General features: G+C 47.5%; 1 protein-coding gene across 6 annotated transcripts in view; it reads right to left on the bottom strand.

Annotated features, from left to right (window-relative positions):
- bnc2 (basonuclin zinc finger protein 2) overlaps positions 1-16,816 on the bottom strand; it is a 119,360-nt gene that overhangs the window by 79,489 nt on the left and 23,055 nt on the right. Inside the window, exon 1 of one of the 6 annotated variants that reach the window (XM_029850432.1) lies at positions 15,371-16,254. The exons of the other annotated variants lie outside the window; for them this stretch is intronic. The gene's annotated coding sequence lies outside the window, so the exon portion shown is untranslated. Of the gene's footprint in view, positions 1-15,370; positions 16,255-16,816 lie in introns of those variants that run through there. 6 annotated transcript variants of the gene reach the window in all.

Here is a 16,816-nt window from a genome sequence, read left to right as displayed (position 1 = left end):
TCCTCTTTTTGGTCTTTATGCAAATAAAGGTGCTGCTTCAGAGGGGCTGCTTCAGAGGAAAAAGTATTGTTTTTAATTTCTTCCAGCTAATAATGATGTCATCCATTGTTAAAATGACCAGAGGAATCACCCTTCTCAGCCTAGCTGTGTGTGTGTGTGTGTGTGTGTGTGTGTGTGTGTGTGTGTGTGTGTGTGTGTGTGTGTGTGTCTACAGGAAGCCAGTGGCACCAAAAGTCACAAGCACTTGAATATTAACCGACATCCTTATACATGCGGCTCCATGACTTGATTATTACACACACAGCAGCAGGTTTGGCGTTTGATTCCTGTTTTTCCACAGAGAATGAGAATCTATTAACCTGAAAACAATGATGAGAGAAAGATCGCTCCACATCTGGCATGCGTAGATGCCAGAAAGGCAGCGCTGTGTGTGTGTGTGTGTGTGTGTGTCCTAGTGTGTGTGATAAGTGTGGGCATGTATTACACTTGTCATGTCAGCATTGCTTTAATACAAGTAATGAACACGAGAGCCTGGGTGCAATAAAGCTTGTTTCAAGAAAAAAGGAAGTGTCTGATGTTCATTATCTTCCAGTCGCTCAGGAATCACCTGCAGCTCCTTCACCTCGCGCCTGTTTTTCAGGCCTTGTGATCATTCTGCTGTCTGCCTCGCTTCTTTTTCAATCTGTCCTCGCAGACTCTGTCACCTGTCTCTGCTCGCTCTATCACTCCCGGAGAGGCAGAGGGATGGCCGCCGCATCCCCAGAGGCGAGACATAAAGGGCTGTGAATGGATGGACGGATGGCGAGAGGGACGAAACCAACGACTAAATTATTAAGTGACACTTCGCTCGCTTTGAGATGCACACGCGCCCGTAAACGCATTAGAACGCTTAGCCCCCTGAATGCACCCGACAACTCGAGTACACGCTAACCCGCGTCAAAATTGTCAAACCAGGCCCGGGGCTCTTAAAATTTTTACGCTACTGCTTGAAGGGACGTCGCGGAGCCCGGGAGGCTTTCTGAGAGTGAGTGGCCCTGTCATGGCAGCCATCGCTCCAAATAAATAAGTAAACACGGGCCAGGAGTGGCGGAGCAGCGTTGCCACAGAGCTGACAGCATCACTGTGAGATCGTTCCCCTGTTTGAACATCAGCAAATAGGTGGCCGCGTGCGTGTGTGCGCGTGCACGTCCTCCTCCTAATCTCTGACAAGCTCCGGGAATCGGGTGCACTTGTTCTTTCCACCATTTCCCCCAGCGAGACTGTGCCAAAGAGGACCTTTGCTCACTTAAGGTCCACCTGGCCTTGATTTCCTGTGGACACGGCAGCAGCACACTGGGACATCTGGGGTCTGACGCTGGACAGAAGGAGATCGGTTAACGCCACCCTGGACCCCCGTTCTACGTTCTAGATGGAGCTTTGAGGAACGTGATGTAACGACTGAATGGACCAAAGTGTTCTTACCAGGTTCAAGACATAAATAATTACTGGCCTACAGGAAACCATGGCGACACCGGTGTCACAAACACAAACCTCAACCTTATCTAACATTATGGGTTAGCGTTGACCAATTACAATATTGTATTACGTTACAAAGCTACATATACTAAACATCATGGCAACAATCACGGGACTGGAACAGGAAGTGATGTTATCACCTGAATACAAAGGTGAAGGACGCTGCTCCTTTTTTTGGATTTCAGTAACTTTAAACACATTTTGCCGCTCCAGAACTTAAATAACACACATTCAGAAATCAACATTTTTAAATAAATGCGCTCTTTTTTTTAATCTTCTTGGTGGTGCGACATTAATTAACTGAACCGCAAGAGCTGACTTTTTTTTCCTTACAAGACGATTTATGGCACCACGCCACTCGTCTCTAGCCCAGTTCCTACTGTTGTTATCTGTGTAATGTCTGATGTGTTTCTTTGTAGCGTTGCTCTCTTGCAGTATTTAACCTTCCCTTGACAGTGTAATTCACAGCTGACCTTAAGTGACCACCAGCAGACAGCGTAGAAAATCCGATACGGTTCACCCAAAGCAAAATGCAGCCGGAGCATCTGTAAAGCGCGTTTGTGGGCCAATAAATGTACTCGCAGTCGGACGTGTCTGTTTCTGTGTGTGTGTGTGTGTGTGTGTGTGTGTGTGTGTGTGTGTGTGTGTGAGCGTGTGTGTCTGTCTGCGGGTATGCTCGTTGCAAAGCCTGCTAATTGCAGTTGAGACTCCTTTAATTAACACAAAGAGAGATCTCAGGGGTGCACGCGGGTACTCTGAGTGTGTCACGAGTTTATATCCAGCCAACCTGTGGGACACAACAGCCTAATCAGAGCCTTTTAAGTCCTGCCATGCTCACACAGAGGATTCACCGAAGACACACTTTAGTCGCGGAAAATGAGACAACCTAGGATGGCGCTCGTTGGCCTGGCTGACAAAAGAAGCGCGCCATTAAAGGAAAACATTCCCTTAAATGTGCTGAGAAAACTAACACTTTAGACTAAGTACACAGTCATGCTGACAATATCAAGTACTGATTTAATGGCTTTATTTGGGTTGGGTTTTTTTCTAGTTTGGCAAAGGCAGCCGCAAGAGACGTGAAACAGAACATGCTCGGAATCTTCATCTGTGTCTTCATCATCTCTCTTCTCTCTTTAGAAACAACTTCCTTGTATGCGGCTCTTTTTGGTTATTCCTGCCAATTTGGACGGGAGCCCCAGTCAAAGACAGATTACACTAAGTCGCATATCAAACCTAATCAATCTTCAGCCCCTGGAAGGCATCACTCTACCAGTGAATAATTACAGCCATCCAGGTACGAGCAGCTGCTGCCAAACTGTTGCCACTACCATCTTTTAGGAGGTAGGAAACTCCCCTCCAATCCCACTCCTGCCCCCAGCCTGGCTAATTAGCTGATGCTCACAATGGGTCAGGTATGAATGGTCTGCAGGAAAGACGCCCACCTTTCCAGGTTCATGTGAGGTTGAAGGGGAAAAAATCCTGTAATAGTCCTGTCAAACACTGTTTTGGTGAGAGAAGGAGGCTCCAGGACTCAGCCCGGCTGTCAACCAGAGGCCAAACCCAACTTGGCTTCCATTGGTCTTCAGTTAGCCACCTCGTGTTGATAAAGACGAGCAACGAGATGAACGCTGGAAACACGAATCCTCACGCTGTTGAGGGCCCCGCCGCCGAGAAGCCGAAAACCGCCGCTCGCCGTTCGGCCGGAGATGCCTCAAAGTGCGAGAGAAGTGCTTCTTTCAAGAGGCACGCTGAGTGGAAAATATTGAGGGGGGAAAATTGACGAGAGGCCGCTTCGCTTTCGCACGGGGGAAGTAAGCCACTGGTGTTGAGCTTAAGAGGGGAGGAAAGAGTGGGAGGGGGGGTGGGAGTGTGTAACTGCAGGGCAGCTGTATCGAGTGGAGGAGGGTGTCATTTAGAATGTTGCTGGCTCAGCAATGGCCATTAACAGCGCTGTGACACGGTGGAGGAGCCAGACACACTGAGAGGGGCTGGAAAAACCAGCATAGACGTAGACGGACGGCAGACGCAGCACGAAAATATGCTCGGGAAACACAAATCCACGAGCATCAGGTAGAAACGGTGACAACTGTAGCAGAGGCTTAGAAAATAATGAGCTAGAATGATGCTAATGTTTATACCATTTCAGGTTTTGGGATGCTTAAATCCAAGGAAGCCTCTTATAACATTATGGTGAAACAGCAGATACCTAACACTGGAAAAATACAGCCGGTATGAAAACCACCAGATGTCTACTGCCATACCACAAACAACTTTAGGGAGAAACGAGTGAAACAGAGCAAAAGGGGCCTACAGACGAATAAGAGCGGAGCGGGGATCGAACCCGAAAATTACCCAAGCCTGTGAAATTCCTTCGACAGCAGAACTAGCAGCGAAGGCTAAACACAAGCGTCGGGGTGTTGGCAGACACAAAACACTGCCGCGGCATGAAACCCGACGCTTGGGGTTGCTTCCATCGCAACTCCTGCATCTGACCCCTGGACCGACGGATCGTATCAGGGAGGAGCGATCCAGACAAATTCAGGAATTGGAAAGCTCGACGGATCATCCGCGATCGCATCGCTTTATGATTCTGAACCTGGCAGCATGTTACAAGTACGCCCACTCAGATTTGCTTCTTATCTCTTAATAAATGTCTGTACGGTGAAAACGAGACAAGTGCGATTATTTATCCGCCTGAAACGCGATCCGCGCGTTCGTTTGACTTTCCCACCCGTCCGTCCAGCTGCTCGCTCTGGCACAGCGCTTTGCCGGGGACGGCACGGTCCTATCGGAGCGGAGGGAATTCTCAAAAAGAGGGGGGTAAAGCAAACCCAGGTTGCCGCGACGGTGGGCTCAGGCTTCCCGACCGGAGCAGTCCAGGGTCCTCCTGCGGAGCAGCCACGCTAGGACTCATGGGAAGGGAATGCGAGGGCTTGTCGTGGGCCAAGTTCGAAGGAGCGTGCGGTGAGGGACAAACTTTTGGAAGAGAGCAGCGTGTATGTGTGTGTGTGTTTAAAAAACCTTGACAAGTAAACTCTGGCTGCCATCACTCGTCACTTCTTTGTGCTGGAAAAGCCTGGTTCGACACACCCAACAGTCTCCCCGTTTAAGCCAAGTCTTCTCCCATTCCAAAGAGGAGACATTAAGGAAAGAATAATCACTTTGGACGCAAGCTGCCAATTTAGTCTGAACTTATTCATCTCATTTAGGTTCTGTTCAGAGGGCTCTAACTCCACCCCCCACCCCCCATACACACACACACTCAAACACACACACACACACACACACACATGCACACACACATGAAAGACAGGACAGGGCTTAACTGTAACAAGAGGAGAAGGAAACAAAGTTTTCCAAACCCTGACAACTGCAATCCTGTCGGCTGCCATTTTATCTTTGACTCTATTCCCCCTTTTTTCTCTGGACGTTTCACCTCTAAACTCAATTCCACTCGGTGTTTAAAGCGCAAGAGTCTAAATTAGGATGTCCCGAAAGCGCCATCCTGCCCCGTCCTTGATTGCTCTGAACGACAAAGGCCACAGTAGTAGCTTGAACCATCCAAACCACATGATGCAAAGACCCCCCAAAACCCCTGCACGGCTCTGGCTGCACATGCTAAATAGCCATCGCAGCAACTAAAGATGTTACAGAAATGCAACTGGAGACGGCCTCTCCTTTCACGCGTGCGCACGCGGGAGCGCGCGCGTCGGGCTCGCTCTAATTAGCGGCGTTTTTTTCAGGGCTTGTTTGCGCAAATGGGAAATGTGTGATGTGAATCGAAATATGCGCAGGGGTTTTGTTCCCAATGAAAAAACACAAAAAAGCGGTTTCACCTTGCCCCTTTTTTGGGACTCATGCGCAAGTAATTTAGAGAGAGAGGGAGAGAGGGAGGAGGGAAATAAATTCCACTTGGCCCAGGGAGAGAGAGGCACTGTGGGTGTCTGAGGGCCCTCACTGCCAGTAATTGCTTCCATATAGGACCTGTCCATGGTCTCTCTCGCTCTCTCTCTCTCTCTCACTCATTCTCACTCACGCACACAAAGAGTTCAAAATATAAAAGCACTTCATAAAACCCTTTCAAAAACCCAATGAAACAATCATTTACAATAGCTGCAAGAACATATGTTGAACTTTTGCATTTATATGACCAGCAGAGGCCACAAAGCTACTGCGTATGGTTACACAGAGCGGGTGCGACTGACATTACGGCGTTACGCACTACCTCTGGTTAGACAGACAGATTAAAAACTGCAGGTTTTAATTAGATTTAGAGGGAAAAAATCATTTCACAGTGTCAAAATATGCTAACATCTGCTAACACGTTAATAAAGGCAATTAAACAAAGGTGGCAGAGAACTGAAAATGCAAAGTTTGCGTCTCCTCGCTGTACAGTTGGCAGCTTCAGCTGTCAGGCTTCTGTAGAGCATCGCCCACAGCACGAGACCACACAAAGCCACCGAAGAGGGTCAGCTCTGTGCCTAATAGCTAACATCATCCAATTAACACATACGGACTTTGCTTTCGTGAGAGATGTCAGTGTTGACCCAGCCCACATCATTTCACAGTAACTACCAGTCGTGCAAATGCAACCAGAGAAATGGCCCTGCGGGATAATTGTTTAAAGGTGGGCTTCCCAGGTGGCTGGGTTCTGGGACCAGGATCCCTTAATTTTGACCCCAAGCGTGTAATATAACATGTTTATTTCCCTCCATCTCCGTTCTGTGTACAGGCAGATCTATGGGAGCGCCCGTGATAAATGGATACGGGTCTAAAAAAGGACAAAAATAATCATCCTCAGGCTCTACTGCCAAAAGAAAACACGCTCTGCGCATGTAACCGCATGTGGTTGTGGCTACAATGGACTGCACTTTAAACAACAAAGAGATCACCCGAAGAAAGAAAGAAGGAAAAGAACGAAGAACATGTTCGGTAGCAGCACAGAAAAGGAGCCAACTGCATGAAAATGGATCTTTACAGGGATCTACTAGTTTTAATAGCAGAGTGTGTGTGCGTGTGTGTGTGTGTGTGTGTGTGTGTGTGTGTGTGTGTGTGTGTGGGTGTTTCAAAGCGTTAATGTGACTAAGACCACTAAATGTTAGCCCGGCAAGGTGAAAAGTCGTGGGCTACACTAAAATGAATGAAGTCAGTCACTCAGTCACACACACACACACACACCTGCAAAACCATTTTTCCCACTTGAGTAGTAGTTTAAATGTGTGTGTGTGTGTGTGTGTGAGGGGGGGGGGGGAGCTTTCACATTAAAATCAACCACGTTCAGTCGAAAGTTTCCAATTTAGCGGCGGCACCATGCGGGTCCGTTTGGCATGCCTTGCAGGTGTGTGTGTGTGAGTGTGTGTGCACGCGCGTGTGTGTATACGAACCACAGAAAGACTTGACTGCCCTCTTCTGACTTTATCAGATCTTTAGGGCGGCTCTGGTGTCATATAATATTTCATTATCTGAACATAAACATTACAGATATACCTTCCTATCATCCCTTTGCCACCAGATATGCTGTGCAGCAGACTGCAAAAGGATCCTCAGGGAGCAATTGTGTGCACGTGTGTGTGCACACGTGTGTGTGTGTTTGGCGGAGGAGTGAATGTCACTGCATCAGTGCAGTTGCCACTCTAGATAAGGCTGTGGGCTGCGCCGGGGCAGGTAATGATGCTGGGACCGCTGAGACAAACAGGGAAGGCGTCTCTTCGGATTCTTGCTGATCTCATCACATACTCAACGCAGAAAAACGGGCTTTGCTTTGGGGTTTTTTCACTCTTGCGGACATTTTTCCTCCCACTGGTTGAACTTTTTTTCACCTTTATGTTTTTGAGAATATCCTTTTGCAAATAAGACAAAAACAGTTTTTTTTTGGGGGGGGGGCTTCCGGGATTCAGATGGGACAACCATGCAGCCCACTTTTCATGCTAAATTCCCTCCGCTGTGGTTGAAAAAGACATTTAATGCCTCATTTAGAATTATTATTGAAAGCTTTAGAAAAAACCAAGCAGCCAATACGTTTTATAAATATGTTTTTGCATCTCATGTGTTTCTTTCATTGACCAAAAGGTATGAAATGTGGGAAAATGTACAGCTATTCCACTGCCTTAACTAGACCACACTGACTTTTAAACGTTGAACTAGCATCAGATATCAGATAGCTCTGCTTGCTGTTATTTGTGCGCCCTAGTTGGCTGGACTTCAGTGTTTGGCAACTGTGAGCACCTCTGTGAAAATCAAATGAGAAAAAAAGAAAGAAAGAAAATCTGGTTCAAACCCCACATGGAGATGCTGCACACTGGAAGCAAAACAAGAGCTAAACGTATGGGGGTCAAACGTTGCGCGGGATAGCATCAACAAGCACGAAGGCCCCGTTTTACAAAAAAACAAGCACCGCTTTCCCCCAAATGATGCATTCCCAACCAAAGTAATCATATCCCCGCAGGCAAAGTCACCGAGTCGCACGGAGGATGTGGTGAGTGCTTGGTAAATCAGAGACCTCCACAGTTCTGTGCCTAAACCGCCGGTGTTTCCGCGTGTAGTGTTAGAGAGGTCTGCGGTGCGAGCGGGTCGGGATCCAGCAACGGCGCTCGGCGGGACGGCAGGACACACTTATTCCAAACATCGCCTACCTTGGGCTGCTGCTACACAATGGAGGCCAAAACCACAGTCTGCACACAGATCTGTGTGTGTGTGTGTGTGTGTGTGTGTGTGTGTGTGTGTGTGTGTGTGTGTGTGTGTGTGTGTGTGTGTGTGTGTGTGCGTGTCTGCTGGGAGGTTGTGAAGACGGTCGGGTCAACCTCAATCAAGAGGCAAGAAAACGAGCGCAAACATAGTTAAACAAATGAGCTGAAGAGGAGCAGAGAGATTCCCAGAGACGGAAGACAAACACGCTGATTGATATGCCAGCAGAACAGTTTGGCTGGGGGGGGGCTGTAATGTAGGTGACTTATCTAAACAGACACATACAATTTCCTTTTGGTCATGCATAGTGGTCGCCACGCCAACAGAGCCCAAACAGCAGGATTAGCTGAACACAACAGTGACGCTAAGACAGAGAGGAGGCACTGTAAACTGTTTATATGGGGAACCACTCGTGTGTGTGTGTGTGTGTGTGTGTGTGTGTGTGTGTGTGTGTGTGTGTGTGTGGAGGGAAACTCTTCCCTGATTGAGGCAGGAGCAGCGCAGGCGGCGGCATGTGTCCGTACGTAAACAGCTACGGTGCGCGCGAGGCGGCGCGTGCGGGAGACCAAGGCCGTCCGCCATTGATGAAATCGAGGTCCGCTGGACACTTCGAGCGCTCGGCTTCATGTTGCGACGGCGAATGCTCATCTGAAGACCCGTTCTGGGCTTTCATTGGCTGACAGGCAGCAGGATATAGTAGCAACGCAACACAGAAGCTAACCTGACCCAAGGTGCACTCGCTTCAGGCTCAAAAATATACGTTTTATGTTTATTCTCAATAGTCGAGGAGCTTTTTCTGTATGTTCTTGGGCTTAAGTACATGATAAGATAAGAAAATCGGGAATCATCATATCACACTCAAGCTTACGTGCTTCGGTGATGAATAATATGATTAATTACTTTTAATTTGATTACCACATTACAGATTGCGGTACTGCTACTACATCATTATTTTCCCTTTCAGGGCTGCCAGGAGTGGGGCACATCATTATCTATTATCATTACCTAAATATTGTAGAATATTTCTTGAAAGAGTTTTGGGAGTTTGCTACGGCACCGAACCCTCGGAGGGTCTCATCCAGGCCATAAAACGTGGTGGCGGATATCCGCTTTTTGTTTTAAACACCAATTTTTCCGAGCGTTTCTGTTCTGTTGCCATCGGGCAGAGGAAATCCATAACGGTTCCACCAAAAAAACACGGCTGGATTTTCGATACGATTTACTTTTAGTCTCGCTGAGTTTCATGCAGATATTCACATGTGGCCGATGCAGCGATGGATCATGTGACATTTCACCTCGCTGCGCCTTCAGCAATCAAGCCGCCGTGGGAGGATTAAAAACTGCCCGTTTTTTTTTGTTTTTTTTCCCAACAGTGAAGGAGCGTTGGGCTCTTTAAAGCGCTCCTCGTGTATTTTTAAATGTTTGATGCTGCCTAGCGCCTCGCAGCCAACGTAGCAGGCAAATCTGTGCTGTGTCACCCGCAGCTTTTGTTTCTTTTCTCTCCCTTTTTTTTTTTAGGAAGAAAAAACCTTTTTGGGTTGGGCCGCATTTGGTGTTTGATGTGAAAGCGTTTTTGGGCCTAGGAAGCTGAGAGAAAACTGCAGAAAAGAACAAAAGTGGGGGGCATCGGTGGGGGGGGGGGGGGTGAGTCAGAGCTGTTTGCTAACAGTTTCTGACTCATCTCAGTAAAATGACCCCGAGTGCTCCACAGCGCTCAAAATAAGTGTGGCAGCTACATGCTAAAACAATTAGCCTCTTCTGTGCAGGCTGAGGAACATCATTACATTAGACGCTAGTAAAGATGGCACAGATGTATCCCGCGCGTGTGTTTGTGAGTGCGCGCGTGTGTGTACAAGTGTGACAAAGTGCCTCCCTCGGAGAGCGAGCGGCTCTGATTGTGCAGACAGAGTGGTTGTGTGTGATAATGGTTTCCATTAACCTGGGCTGAGTTGCGGGGCCTGTGAGACTCTCCATTCATCCCCATCTCTCTTTCTTCCCGTCTCCCTCTCAATCACACACAAGCTGCACCAAAAAAACCGTGCAAGGACCCTCACCGTGACACACTGCGAGAAAGGAGCCCGGTTTCGGTCGAGCAAAGAAAGAAAGCAAAAAAAAAAAGGGTCGGAACTTTAGTCCCTGGAACATTCAGAGTACCCAAACCATTAGGTGCCCTCCTGAGTCTGCAGGGCGGTCATTAGAAAGGTGGGCCCTCCCACACTCAGGTGAATTAAGACGCCGTACCTCCAGGAGCGTGCACAGAGGGCGAGGAGAGAGCTAAAGAAGAGCCAGAGTGCAGGAAAGAGATGGAGGAACCATAAAGGAGCTTTTAGACTCCCATCTTTATCTGGATCTGCCTCTATTGGAGCGATACCTGTAGCCCGTGCCCCCTCCAAGACGAAAAACTGGGTTACGAAAGTGTTCCGAGTGGCTTCGGTGGAAGCGTGTCACATCTCTGTGAATAGATACAGAGGAAGCAGCGCAGCAATTATTTCCCAGAAGCCATTAAGGTTAGGGGTGGCTTCTTTAGACTTTCACAGCTGCTGACTAATGGACAGCCTTGTTTCCTTACAGGCTCATATCCGGGATCCATCTGCAGCGGCTCCAGAATATTCAATACGCCGAGCAGCTTTTGTACAGGGGGAAAAACGCCGTTTCGGTTTATTTAATGCTGTGAGAACACAAGAGTCCCGAGCTGTCTCCTTTTTTTGGAACGATGTAGAACTTGTAATAATGAAAATGTAGATATAGGTAGGAAAAGGGAATCTAATAGGGTTTGAGGAGTAATGAGCATTTTAATTACCTGAGCGGCATCTAATACGAGGACTTGAACGCCTCCAATTGGAACTCCCAAAGCTGGAATCAGCACCTCTACAGGCTCAAACTTGTCTTCCATTGTTGGTAAATGGCAAACTTTCCTCTTTTTTTTTTTTCAGAGGCGCAATCAAAGTCTGGAAATATGTGCACGCTCGCAGAAATGCACATTCCAGCCCATGCACACGCACACACACAACACACAAACATGACACAGCACTTATTAGCCTTTTCTGTTTCTGCCTCTTCTGTTTGCAAGAAGACAAAGACAAAAGTGGAAGACCAGAGGAGAAACGGGACGCTTCTCCACTAAACATGCTTGAACGGGAGCGTCGGTCAACATGCACGTCTTTCATGCACACGAATGAATGTGAGGTGAGCGATTGCTTTAAAGAAAGTAGAGAAACGCTCGTCGGGGCACTTACCTTTGTGAAGTGGACACAGCAACAGCAGCACATGCAAAAACCAGCACAGAAAGTTTCATCGTTAACCAACGTCCTGCTAAACTGTTGAGTTCATACAAACAGACACGAAGCTTTTCCTGCATGTGTAAAACTGCTCCCTTTATTAAATGTCACAATATAAACACATTCCCTATTGTGTAGCGTGCGCTAATGGAGGCTCTCTGAGGCTAGCGAAGGGTTAACACGGAGGTACACATTTCATAGACAACCCCGCTTCAGATGAGCCGTGCGGCTGCTCTTGTGGCGGTAATGGGAAAATTGCACGGAGAGGAAGGACACACACAATTAGAATCTGGCAAATCGGTCGGCGGTGGGTGGTGGGAGATGGGGAGGGAGGCGCAGAAGGAACGGAGGGGAGAGGGAGAAAGGGACGATTGAAGCAGGCCCCACCGGACGCGAGGTGATTTGGTTGAAAGCTGGCTCTATTTTTTATTTTTTTTTTGGGTGGTGGGTAAACGCCATTTTGTCCTCGCCCGCCTCGGTGACAGGAGCCCAGATGTCAATCAAATTAGCGCCCATTTACTGCTGATTTGCCCGTGTCGCTCGCAATATCCACTTTCCGCCTCTGACGGGGTGGCACGGAGACAAGGGAGTGGCGGAGGAGACGGGGGAGAGTCGCTTTATTGCAGCCTCTCCCCGTGAATGTCATCTGCCCACTTATGGCACATTCCGGTGGGACGCAGCGAAGGAGGAGGAGAAGGAAGAGTCAAGCTCCTTTGTTCCGTGGAGTGGCTCACTAGCACATGCAAATAGGGCAGTGGCATCAGGGGAGAGGCTGGCGCGGGTTTTAATGGAGTTGGGGCAAACTCATTTTACAGCATAGAGCCACAGAAGAGGAGGATAATAATATCACTGCACGTGTGTATGTGTGTGTGTGTGTATAACAGAGAGAGAGAGAGAGAGAAAGAGTGAGATGCTGTTTAGAAAATACCGGGCTGATAGAGCACTAAAACGCCTCTTGCTGTCTGATGTAGATGAGCTAACACTAAACTATAAAGTGCCGCCGTCTTAGAAGCAATTGTGCTTCCTAGCGGTGGTGTTTGTATATCTGGGTGCTTGGAGACACCAAAGAGACACAAAAAAAGGAGACGAAAGATGGAGTGAAGGAGGGGGTGGTGGAGGGGAAAGTGTCCTGATTGATGCTGTTTGATTCAATTTCCAGCATGTGGAGACATCTCAGGGCCCCGGAGGCTTCTGTGTCTTCACAGGAGCAAAGGAGGGAAAGACGGGGATGGGCTAGGTGTGTCGAGGGGGGGCGGGGTGCTCGCTAATTTAAGATGCGGCTTTCAAAAATAAAGGGAGCTGATGTTCAACTTAGGCTCCGGATCTTGGCTGGATGACGCGCCTAATTGGCTTGAAGTGCGGACAGATAGCTGCATTTGTTGTATGCTCACACTGACGTACATCAGCGCGTGCAAACACTGTTCAAGAACACACACGCAACACACAGGCACAAGTGCTTCTTTAGCGTTGGAAGCCTCTCACTTTTTTACACGTGTACCACCTAATTGGTGCAGAAATATCACTTGGAGGATTGGAAATGGCACCGCAAGGTGATTGATAAGCCGACGTCGCGTGGGCACAAAGGTCCCTGCTCGTTGACACGTCAGCACTTTATATGGAAATGAAATGAAAACACACGCGGCTATAACTGTCATTAACGTTACATGGTCGCCGGTTGATTAGTGTTGGGGAAAAAAGTGTCATTCAAGTGCCCCTGGGGTGCTGGGTCCCAGGGCGAGATGGGAAAAAGGCATACGTAGGTTGCTGGATAGTAACACACACACACACACACACACAGGTAGAGGGGGGAGGGTTGGGCCTGTCACTGGTTCGTCACTGACTCCTTCTATTTAATGTGGGTCCTGTCACAACAAGACAGGAGCAGAATGAAGTGGATCACCTACAGCTACCACACCTCGCCTGCTGATCTGGCTGATCGTGAAGAGACAATGTCACCCTGCAGTGCACGACTGGAGCCCTACTAGTGAACGCAGCACAGGGTCAAATAAGAAGAATTAGACTCAGCCTCTGTATTCATGTACAGAACCAGGCTACACAGTTTATCTGCAAAGTGAAGACATTTAGGCTGGTCCTCACAACTTAAAAGGGCTGTTTGAGGGTTAAGAGTTTATTTTAAGGTTTAAGGTTATTGTTAGCTTGGGTTTAGGCTTGGTTAAGGGGCTACGAAATTAATTATGTCAATTAGAGAGCTAAAAATGATGTGTATCGTGTCCAGTGTATACACAAAAAGACACACATCCTGTGTAGTCCAATGACGTCATGCTTGGCCTGCAGGTATTCCCTCCACCATCAGCCCCAAATTTCCTTAATGCCGTATTAGGAAGGCAAGAATAGGCAACCATGTGCTTTCAGTTTGCGTGTTCGATTGTCGTTTGCATTAAGACACCAGTTAAGAGCAAGAAAGAAAGAAAGAAAGTTAATGTCAGGATGTGCCCCATAATGACTAGTATAAGCTCTAGTGAGAGCTTCCTCTCGCCGCCAGTTCCAGAGAGGGTAGCTTGATTGGGGATAATTGGCTGGCCTTCACTAGCGGTTAGCATCCAGGCGTGGAGACAGGGGAGGGCACATGGGAGGGCACAGGGGCTTGGCACACACACACACACACACACACACACACACAGACACACACACACACATAGACACACATTAAAAAAATCATGTGCATAGACGCAGGATACACTGGAGCAAGTGGAGACAATCACCAACAATTAGCGACAGCTAGCCAACAGCTGGATGGCAACTTAAAACGTGTAGCTATATGCAAAGTTATATATCTCACTACTTTTTCGCCTTTGTAAAAAGCGTCATTTATCCATTTCCTGCTTGTAGTTTTGCTGTTTAAAGTGATCCCCTTGGCGCTGTGGTGCCATGGTGTCTTCTGGTGACACCAGAAGCTACACGTTGACAGCACCCAGCCGGTGAAATAAAGAAAGCCACCATTTGAGGAGAGGGTGATGAGAAAGACATCTATTTTCCAGTGTGGAGGTGAAACCCTGGAGCTGTCTGGGTCGAGACAGGAATACAGCAGGACCACAGTCTCCTTTCAAACAGGCGTGTGTGGACCGTGAATATAACATCACATGGCTGATCTTTAACACTTTGCTTTTTAGGTGCTGCATTGTGAAAACACACCTACCTTCTGCAGCAAGGACTGACATTGAGAGACATCTGAACACACACACACACACACACACACACACACACACACACACACACACACACACAGTACGCTTTAATGAAGTATGGAGGATCTGAAGCCCCACCCCTCACATCAAAAGCCTGGAGGATGTGGACAGTGTGTGAGGTTGTAGTTGGATTGGAAAAGCTGCTGTGAATGGCAGGAAATCCCTGAGATGTTTGCTGCAGTCTCTGCCACAACCTCAGACCTTGCCGAGGTGTTAAAGGGAAGTTGCATTTGTGTGAGATTCTCACGGATGCATCACAGCGCTCTCGCTGTCCTCTCCTGTCTTTTTTTTTTCCACTTCTTCACTCGGCGGGCTCTCCGCCTCACTCATCCTCTCTCTTACACACAAACATGTGTTACACAAATCTTCTCTCTCTGCTGCCAGATGTCCTGGGAGTGGGAGGCCAATGTGCCCTTTCAGCACACACACACACACCCACCCACACACACACACACACAGTGTCAGTGGGCAGGGGAGTGTCCCTGTGCAGGAATGCGGGGATGATAAGTTGTAGAGGTGTCAGGGGAGAGACCCATGCTGTTACAGCCAGACACCTAAAAACACTCCACCCAAAGACTCCAGCAACTCCGTTTTACTTTTCCAGCTGTTTACTCTTATTTTTTAAATCTGAATCCTCATTTACCTTCGAACAGACATTTCAACACTGCATCCGTGACCGTTTTTTACCTATGCAGCCGTTGTTCAAATCCTTTTGCGCTCTTCTACTTTCCCTCTGTTGTTTGTTCTTCCCTGGACAAATTCCTTGGCTCAGTGTCGGTCCACAAGCGCACCAGATGTATTAGATATTCTGGTCAAGGTGGATTTGACATCAATCATGTAATGGTGGAGTAATCTAGTGATAAAACTACAAAGAAACCGGTTATGCCACTGCACCATTGATTTTCTAAAATGTGGTTTATATTATGATTGTGAGGTGATTTCTTTTTTCGTTTTCTCTTACATCAGTGGCCTTGTGGTGATTAACTTAGTTATTTAACTGCAACGACTACTTAACTGTGCTTATTCACTGATCGAGTGCATTACAAAAAATAAAAAGTTTGGAGCTAAGTTTGGCTGCAGTAATGGTTATGCTGTGAGGGGCAGCAATGAGCCCTAAAGAATATTCAGACTACCAAAATACCAAAATTCTGTACAGTAGAAAAACACACTAAAACATGTAAACACGCTCGGAGCTACTGTAACAAGCTGCCACTCGTGCGGCGCCATGCTTACAAATGTGTTACGGTTGTAATGGTGGACATTTCACCAGGTTAATTAAAATTTCTCTTATCTTAGCGTCAACGTAAGATGTTGCAGCGCTCCAGATACACGACTGATGTGATCCTCAGGTCATCCCTTCAGGTGAGTGGCTTCCGCTACTTAACATTCTGTGACTATAGACTTAAATTCATAGCTAATCTGCTACCCAAAGCAGTTTAGAGACAGGTTGCTTCCATTCACATAAGCTAAGCTAAGCTAAGCATGCTGTTTGCAGTCACTGAATGCAGTGTTCCACACAGATAAGTCATATTTAATATTGAATCAACTCAACTCAGCACAGTAATAGTTACAGTTAAGACACAATAGTGTCTTTGTTTGCAATATTAAAGTAGTGTGTGAGTGTGTGTGTGTATGCGTGCGCACATGCACGAGTGTGACAAATCTATCGTTCACTCTTTGTGATCCTCCCTTCCTCATCACGATTCAGCGACCAGGTCATGGTGACATCCTGGCTCCGCTACAGGCAACATGCACGGACACACAAATGCACACACGTTATACAAGAAAAACAACCGAGAACCTTGATTTCTTTCACAGGGGAGAAATTCTCCTGTTGCGGCAGCAGAGGCAGCGCCAATTGAAAAGAACAAAACGTGAAAAGAACAAAAAATGTGAAAAGGAACGAAAAATCGAAAACTTGTGTTGTGATTTTGCTTGAATCGGCTATTAAAACGACTGTTCTTGTGCGAGCAGATTGTGGAGGGAAGGCTGATTCATGACCACAGCAACCGTGAGACCAGCCCTTTCGTCCTATATGTATGTAACCTTTTCCATTTTAACCAGTTACAGCAGGGACAATTCAACCAGAGGAGGATCCAGTTGACCCAAACTGTCCAGCTCACACTGCCGTAG

The sequence above is a fragment of the Takifugu rubripes genome, chromosome 17 (genome assembly GCF_901000725.2).
Source record: "Takifugu rubripes chromosome 17, fTakRub1.2, whole genome shotgun sequence".
Lineage (NCBI taxonomy): Eukaryota > Metazoa > Chordata > Actinopteri > Tetraodontiformes > Tetraodontidae > Takifugu > Takifugu rubripes.
The sequence above is the reverse complement of the archived record's forward strand: the minus strand, read 5'-3'. Positions and strand labels throughout refer to the sequence as shown.